A 9,073-nucleotide genomic window follows, 5' to 3' on the forward strand; every position below is an offset into this window, starting at 1 on the left:
CCCTGGAGTCACGCAGTCCTTCCCAGAGCAGTGAGACAAAGCATTCCAGGCATTTGACAGAGACATCTTTGCAAACAGAGTCCATTTGCATAGAAGTTGCTGCATTTGCATGATCACTACAGGAGCAAATGGGAACAGAATGAGCTAAAAACAATAAAAATAAGTTGGCAAAGACTTTGAAGAGACTAAACTGTAAGGATTATCATCACATAGGCTGACGGATCTCTGCAATTGGTCTATCCACGGTCCTGCTATAAGGAAGGAGATTGTCAGTATCCCCAGCTGATGAGCAAGATGGGGCAGATAACATTTCCCTGCCTGGGGGCCCTTGTCCTGGACCTGGCTGGGAGCAGAGATGCTGTGCTCTGGGTTAGCTCTCTAGACAGCCTAACCAAAAGCGGAGTAGGTCCAGAAGAGGGCTGGGTCCAAATCAGATCTGCAGTACTAAGTGGTCTCGGCCTGAAACTGAACAAGATACAGTCCAGGGGTGCAGATGGAGAGCAGGTTCCAGACCCCAGATATGTCTCAGACTGGGGCAATTTCTGAGTCAAAGAATGGGCCTCCTGGTTAACGTCTTCTAGTTCCTGCAAGTACGGGCAAGGACATGCTAGGAGAAGGTAAAGGGGCAAGGAGGAAACAGTGACTAGGCTGACATGCTACAGCAGGGCCCAATGCATAAATTCGTTCATTCATTCAACAACCATTTATTGATCATCTACCCTGTGCCAGCTATTATTTCAGGCAATTGGTATACAGCCCTGAAGAAACAAATCAGGTTGCTGCCCTCATATTGCTCACATTCTTGTGATGGAAGGTAGACACAAGCAAATAAACTAATAAATATATAATTTCAGGTAAAGACAAGTACTATGCAAAATAGATAGATAAATAAAGTGTGTTATGGGGAAAGAGTGATGAGGAAGGGGAGTAAATATACAGAATCCCACCTTTCCCTTCTCCTCCCTGACTCCATCTCACCTGCAGGGAAAGGTGGTATCTCAATGCATGGCCTGCACTCTAAGGCACTGACCAGGTCACTCATTCTAGTGCAGGAGTCACCTCACTTTAAGATGCGTGTTGTTTTTTCTCTCTTTTCTCTCTTCTACCTGAATAGCCAGGGCAGCAAAAGCAAACCAGAGCCCATTCTTGTAGAGCAGGTGCTCTGCTAGGCAGAACTTGCTCCATCAGAACCTGTCTGACCATCTCCCGGTCTCTTCTGCTTATTTCCTACAGGCAACCCTGGTGCAGAGACCAAAGGCTCAGATTCGGATGGAACAAGATGAGGACTAAGGAGCGACTGGCAGCCATGACGGCCTATTTCAATCCGACTTAACTAGTTTAAGGCAAACGAGTGTTCCACATGGTCCAGCCCAGCTCATCTGCCGTTCCCTGTTCTGGGTTTGGGGGCCCAAGCCTAGTCAACAATAACAGGGCAATTTCCCACCACTCACCAGGTATATCTGTCAGCTATTGCTGTCTAACCAACAACCACAAATCTCAGTCATGTACAACAATAAGCATTTATTTTGTTCATGCATCTCTGGGTTGGCCGGGGGTTCGGCTGATCTTGACCTGGCTGGGCTGGGCTAGGACTCGCATAAATAGGCAGCTGTAGGCTGAAGGTCAGATTCAGGTCTGTTCCACATGGTCTCCAGTGTCCCTCATCTTCCTCAGACCAGCTGGTGAGCCAGGGTCTTTCCATGATGATGGCAGAGGCATGAGAGAGCAAGCAAAAACACCCAAGTGTCCTCATGTAACTGCAGAACAAGCCCAAGCTGGCCCTATCCTGTTTCTAACAAGACACTGAGTTGTTTTTCAGAGACAACAGAACAAAACCACAAGTCATGACATCAAATAATACCCAGAACCAAAATCCCTCCCCTCTATGGAACCAAACAACCGGGACATGATCAGAATCTGAATACCAGAACTCATTCAGAAGCGCTGTCCAGGAAGGTCCGGTGCTGAAGCCCCTTTACCACATCTTACCATATACGGCTGAGTTCCAAAGCCCTCCAAGACAAACCTGCCCCACCAGCACTTCCACACACTAACCCTCCTCCCCTAACTCATAAAAACTTGACCGAATCACAGACTGGGTAGACAGGTTTGAGCTATGCCTCCTGTCTCCTTGCCAGCTGACCTCACAATAAAGCTTTTTCTTTTCTCAAAAGTTGGTACCATAGTATTGGCTTCTATGCATGTTGGGCAGTGAGCCCTTTTTCAGTAACACTGACAGCACAATATGAAGTGGTCCACTTCTGCCCATAGTGCCTTGAGCTAAAACAAGTCATGTAGCTGAGCCTCAACCCAAAGGGCGGGGACCTGCATCTGCTTTTAGGGGAGCAACTGCAAAACTGCCTGGCAAAGAACATGGTTACAGGAAGGGGAAAAGAATTAGGGCCAGAAACTCGCCATACACACGCTTTGCATGGGAACGTTCTAAGGGTAGACGCATGGTCTAGGGAGAAAGGGACCTTACCTGGGGAACCATCTCAAATTTGAGGTCACCTTTGACTGGAATTTGCCAGTAAGGAAGCAGTTGACTCCTTATTAATGATAAAAAAGAAAAAAAAAGCCAACATTCACTAGGCACTTACTCTCTGCTAGGTATCATTCTAGATGCTTTACATGAATAAATCCATTTTAATCCTCATAAAAACCTTTTGAGGTGGGTTCAACGATTATCTTCATTTTGCAGATGAATCAGCTGAGGCACAAGGAGGAGATGAAACTTGTTCAAGGTCACAGAACTAGTCAGCACCAGAGCCAGATCTGGACTCAGGCAATCAGGCTCTGGCACACACCCTCCCAAGCTCAGGTAATACTATCTTCGCCATAGAGAGCATGGCTTGAACACCCATGTCCCTAGTCTGTCCTGCGCCCATCCACAGTCTCAGTGGCTGCTCAAGAATGGAAGAAGCTTTAGATGTGGGGAGGGGAGGTGGAAGCTTAGGGGTGGGACACAGCTTGATTAGAGAAGCTGTTGGTTGTCGGAGGGTGGGGTGGAGACAGGAGCTCAGACCAAGGCAGCTAAGCTTGGACCAAGGTAACAAGGGGAAGGAGTAGAAAAGGAATTCAGGCTTCTCAGGGATTTAGGAAGGGATGATGAGGGCAAGAGAAAGGCCGGGTGGGGTCCAGTGCCTAGAAAGAGACTGAAGGGAGACTTGATTTTGAGACTTTACACAAAACTCGTCTCTGCATCTCTTGTCTCCCTAAATTGGTCAGACCTGGGGCTCCTTGTCAAAGCCATACTAAGAGTGAGGGCAGAGGGGCAGGATCAGAGCTGGGAAGAGCAGATGCTCTAGGATCGTATCTCAGGCAGCCCAGGATTTGACTGGTGATAAAGAGACGGGGGACAAGGATTCCCCTGAGGCACACTGCCAGTTTCTATTCAACTTGTAACTCACTTCAGTCACTCCTCTTATTTTCTGTTACGATAAACAACAATAACAGCTTACTCATGGAGCACTTTCTAAAAGACGAGCATTTTCAGACACAGAGATTACGTTTGACACTCACAACCATCTTACATGGGAAACAGCACATTTAAAAAATAAGGATACCGGGGCTCAGAGAGGTCAAGTGTCATGTCCAGGATCACAGCTAATTAGAGGAAGTGGAATCAGCACCATCACCTCTTAGCCCTGCACCATCCTCACATCTTTCCTTGTAAGGAGGGCGAGCATGGAATGAAGTCAAGTTTGATCTCTTGAGAGAATGTGGTACTTTGTATCAATCATTCACACTTCAGTATGATGTATTTCCAGTCTGGTCCTGAGAGTAAAACAGCAATAGGACACACTCACTGAAAAGTTGCAACAAAGGGTCCACCAAGGGGTGGAAGGGAAGGAGTGCAGTGAATATCAAAAAACAATGTCACCCAGTCTCAATTTCTCCCTCCTGGGAGGCTCAACTGTTGGAACCAAGCTTACAGAAGTTCAGGATAAGGCAGAAGGTGTCTGACGAAGACAGTCAAGTAATAATAATTATTGAGATCCTCCGGGTGCAGGGTCCTGTGCTGAGCACCTCGGAGGCTGTAGTAAAGAAGGCAAGGGTGCTTACATTCCAGGATGGGGAGACGCAATAAATAAGTACATAAATAAGAATGTGATAGGACTTCCCTGGCGGTCCAGCGGTTAAGACTCCGTGTTTCCAGTGCAGGGGGCGCAGGTTCTATCCCTGGTCAGGGAACTAAGATCCCACATGCCCTGCAAAGAATGTGAAGTAGGACAGGTGCTGTAAAGATGGCACGTCATGATGAGATGAAGAGCTTTGAGAGTGGCAGGGTGGGGTTACTACTTTGGATTTGGGAGTCAGGGAAGGCCGCTCCAAGAAGGTAACACTGGGGTAAAACTTGAACAAAGAAAAGGTACCAGGTTGGCCAAGATCTTCTTGATTGGAAGAACAAGCTCAGGACCCAATCAATGCAAAAAAGTTTAAATGACAGCAGCAATAATAGTGGAACGGTAGTCAGAGTTGCTAACCCTTATGTAGCACTTATCATGTGACAGGCACTGCTCTAAGTAATTTCCATATGTTACATCATCTCATACTCACCACAGTGCTGTGAGGTAGGTATTATCACAATCCTCATTTGACAGTGAAAAAAAATGAGGCAAAGAGAGGTTAAGTGACTTAACCAAGAAGAGATAAGAACCAGAAGAAAAGAAAGTTGCTGGGTGGTCAGTGGTCAGGTCCCTACGGTCCCAGCACTGAGTCTGAAGAGGCAAGATGGTCAAAGAACCCAGGGGTATTCGGCGGCCTTTTCCAGACTATGTGCGGTACCCCAACTTCTAACACCAAGCTCAATGCCAAGAGTCTAACGGAGCTGCAGCACTAAAGTGATCATGTCATCAGATGAGCGGGTGCAGCACCCAGCCCCCTCCCCTCCCAGATTCCCCCACTCCGGAAGCGTTTGCAGCAGAGGGCTGAGTGGGAGGCCAGCTGCACACCACCCACTGCTCCTCTCGTTTCCACTATAAATAACACAGTTAAGAAAAAGAAACCCACACGCAGGGGCACTTTTATGTTACACCCACTTTCTGGTCTGCTCACTCCATACAAGTGATGTGACATCTGAATTCAAAGTCAGGCATGGTGAACTGCAGTGTGTCAGGAAACCAGATAGTTGGTGTCAAGAGATCCAGGTGGAAAGGAAGGGGTGTCGGCTCTCTTAAAGACTTCATGCTCCTCTTCCTGCAAGACCTGACCTCAGCTAAAGATGTCATTAGCCAAGTCAGAGCCCCCCTCCCCTGCTCCCCTGACCCCTCTGTCTCTCTTTGTTGTTGTTCTGATAATTAATAGAGAACATGTCACATTACAGTGTCGTAGGAGTTGGATAGATATTGGGGGAGGAAAAGGAAGAGACGGGAGGGGAGGATACATCTGAGATGAAGGGGAAGAAAAAGGACGTAACCAAGCTTGCTCCCAAAGAACTCATAGTGATGGTGCAAATGGGCACATAAACGCGTGATGACAACTCAATTTGGCACATGGTTTAGAATAGATCTGACCAAGATGTGGTGGCAGCCCTGAGCCAGCAATAACGTCTGCAAAAATGTCCTTTAATCTGAGTCTTGGAAGGTGAGTAGGAGTTTTCCAGGTAGAAACAGGCAGGAAAGGGCACTGCAGGCAGAGGAAAGAAATATGCACAAGCAAGACACAGAAAAGAGCCCATCGTCCACAGGGAGATAAGACTGGGATGCCCATGAAGGCTGTAGATATCACCATGCTGTATTCTTCCTCCGAAGTTGACATCTTAGAGCAACTGGTGGTATCCCACACCCATCCAGACACTAGGACTAGCCATTTCTGCCTTAGGACATTTTTTAGCTTTGTTGCTGACTCTGGTCCCTAATGCCACCACTGGCACTGAGGGTCATCCGTCCATGGCCTCTTTGGTAGGTCTTTCTTATGACAACAGCCTGGTCTCCCTGCTTCCTGATTCTCCTCACCCGCAACTTGTCCACTCTCAATAACCCCCTGTTTCTGAGCCAATTTTGGAGAAGTTTTGGAGTCTGCCTAGATAATGGTGATAATCCATCCAAGGAGGAGGATGTCACTTGCTTCAGCTAGAGCCCAGATTGCCCAGCAAAAGATGAGTTAGAAAGGAAGCTGACTTAGAAAGACCAGAAAACCAGGGAGCAGGACCATAGCGAGGCTAATGATAGAGGCAGGGTTCATTCATCCAACAATACGGTAGACTTCTGAGTCTGAGCCTCACCTCTCTGGATGCGGGGCATAAGAGAGCACAAAAAGAAGACACAGTGCCCACTGTCCCTGCCCTCCTGGAGCGTGGAGGAGACAGCCATTAATCTAATAACTACACAAATAAAGGCAAAATTACAAATCATGATAAACTGCGTGAAGAATATTTAAAAGGAGCTCTGTGTGCTTACAATGGTGGTAAAGGCAGTCAAGGAAGACTTCCAAGGATAGGACATATGAGCCAAGATTTGAAGGGTGGGTTAACTAGGTAAAAGATGGAGAGAAGGAGTAGTTCTACTTACAAGCTAAGAAAGTTAGCCTAGGAATAATATTATCTGGATTTGAATCATATCCCCACCGGTGGTTAACCTGGGGCAAATTATTTCACCCTTGCATGTCTTGGTTGCCTTGACTGCAAAATGGAGATAGCAATTACCTTAGAGATTTGTTATAAAGATTCAATAAGACAAAGCATTTACAGTAGATAGTACAGTACAGAGTAAGGACTTCATAAACAGTGGGAGTACCAGTAATAGTTACTGTGGTTGTAGTGATGATGATTAAAACGATGCTGTTAGGATGATGGTGGTGGTGATGGTGGTGGTGATTATGGTGATGATCATGATATTGTTGATGGTCATTATGAGAATGATGATGGTGATAATGATGTTAATGGCATTGACAAGGATGATGATGACTTCTGCACTCACAGCAACAGGAACAACATATGTAAATACCCTCAGGTTAAAGGAGGCATGGGGATAGGAGGTGCTAAAGAGAGGAGACAGGTATGGCTCTTCAGGCAGACAGAGCCAGACTCTGCAAATACCCAGTTATAGACTCTAGACCCCAAGCTTCCTCAAAATGTAATCAAAGTGCTCTAAAAGTGCTATTACAGCAATGACTCAGATTCAGTTAAAATTTCTTGAGCTCCCTGCCTTGAAAGGTCCTGCCTTGGGAATTCCCTGGTGATCCAGTGGTTAGTACTCCATGCTTCCATTGCAAGGCCTGGGTTCGATCCCTGGTCAGGGAACTAAGATCTAGCATGCCGCGTGGTGTGGCCAAAAAAAAAAAAAAAAGAAAAAAAAAGTCCTGCCATTATACCAACAGTACCATCAGGGAAGCCAGTGTTAAGTGAGTACCTACTATGTGCTGGGCAATTACTCATGTGTTACTCTGTTTGATCCTCATGACATTGACTAGGTGGCTGGCACCATGCTGAGCACAGATAATATATCGAGAAGCAGGATACAGATAATCACGTTCATTTTACATAGAAGAAAATAAACAAGGCATAGAAAGTTTAATTAATTATCCAGGTTACACAGCTAATAAATAATAAAGACAGGGTTTCAACCCAGGCTCAAATGTCTCCGAGTTTAAGCCCTTTCTTCTCTGTACCACAATGACTTTTGGTGCTTAGTCAGAGGATGTGTAGACTTATAGAGTCAGAGCTGCAGGACTCAGGTCCCAGTCAGCAAAGGAGCTCTCTCCTGCTTCATCCCTAGTGGGGGCGGCTCCCCTGATGCCAGCAGAGTTCACAGAAAGTCCTCATCAAGTCCCACGATCCACAATTTGTAAGTCACTATTCATAAGAGATGACAAGAGGGGAAAAGGGTGTATGTGTTCATTAAGCCCCTACAACATGGTAGGTGCTTTATAGACATTATTTCATGGAGGCCAATCCCATTCCTTACTCAGATATCACAGCCTCCTACTTATAAGATAAACGAACTAAGACTCAGAGTGGTTGCAAAACTTGTCCAAGGTCACACAATGGAGGGTGTCATATTTAAATCCAGGACTGACTGACTCCAAAGCCCAGTCTCTTTAGCCACTTTCTTTTCTTTTTTTCCCCTTTCAATTCATTTAATTTCAACAATCTGTCAAAAAAAAAAGCCAATAAACAAATATTGAATTACATTTTGTTGGGTTTTTCACACCTTCAAACTCCTGACTTATAAAAACAGCTTGTGTGTCTTCCACCCTGACCACCCTGCTACTTTTCCATATACCACAGGCCACCCATAGATACAAAGCCAGGGCGGCCGGGGGGAAGCTGACGTGGTCTACTTGGAGCCAGAAGACAGGAGGGCGATGAGGCCCGAGGAAGCACTTATGGACAAAATGTAGTTCACTGTGGGGTTGAAGTTCTTCGATATAAAGAAGGAAGCAACAATGACCAAGACCAGAAATAGGGTGTTATTATTATAGAAGATGGAAAATGTTGTAGCTTCACAATCAGCAACTTCTTTCTTCTTCCACAAGATTCTTTCATCTTTTTCCTTCCAAGACATCTTTCTATTACCAGCTTCAGAAAGTTTTCGAGTCACTCCTTTGGAAACAGCATCCTCCCTCTTCTGTGCTACTTTGTGCTTGAGAACAAATTTCACATTTTTATATGCAAAGCCTACCAGATTAGTGCTTACTAGGGTGGGTCATCACACTATACAGAACAGCAGACTGAATAAGATCCACATGCCATATTTGCCAATATAGATGGGGATGGCGGACACGCTGAAGGCATTCCAGAAGAAGAGCACCAAGGACTTGGCCAAGAGGCTGTGGCTGAAATCCTGCAGGAGCAGATCCTCCTCGGACTGCTGCTTGGAGCCGCCTTTGGGAGCCATGGTGGAACCGCAGCCGTGAGACGGGAGGGCCAAGTCAGGCGCCGAGCCGGGCAGAGGCCTCTGGCACCACCCCTGCGGCCACTGTATCTGCTAACAACTACAATGAGATATCATCTCACACTGGTCAGAATGGTCATCATCAAAAAATCTAGAAACAATAAATGCTGGAGAGGGTGTGGAGAAAAGGGAACCCTCTTGCACTGCTGGTGGGAATGTAAATTGATACAGCCACT

At 46.3% G+C, this 9,073-nt stretch overlaps 1 pseudogene; it reads right to left on the reverse strand.

Moving 5' to 3' along the window:
• Positions 1-8,266: 8,266 nt before the first annotated feature.
• LOC102989659 (translocon-associated protein subunit gamma-like) lies at positions 8,267-8,840 on the reverse strand (annotated as a pseudogene).
• Positions 8,841-9,073: the final 233 nt, after the last annotated feature.

The sequence above is a fragment of the Physeter macrocephalus genome, chromosome 14 (genome assembly GCF_002837175.3).
Source record: "Physeter macrocephalus isolate SW-GA chromosome 14, ASM283717v5, whole genome shotgun sequence".
Taxonomy (NCBI): Eukaryota; Metazoa; Chordata; class Mammalia; order Artiodactyla; family Physeteridae; genus Physeter; species Physeter macrocephalus.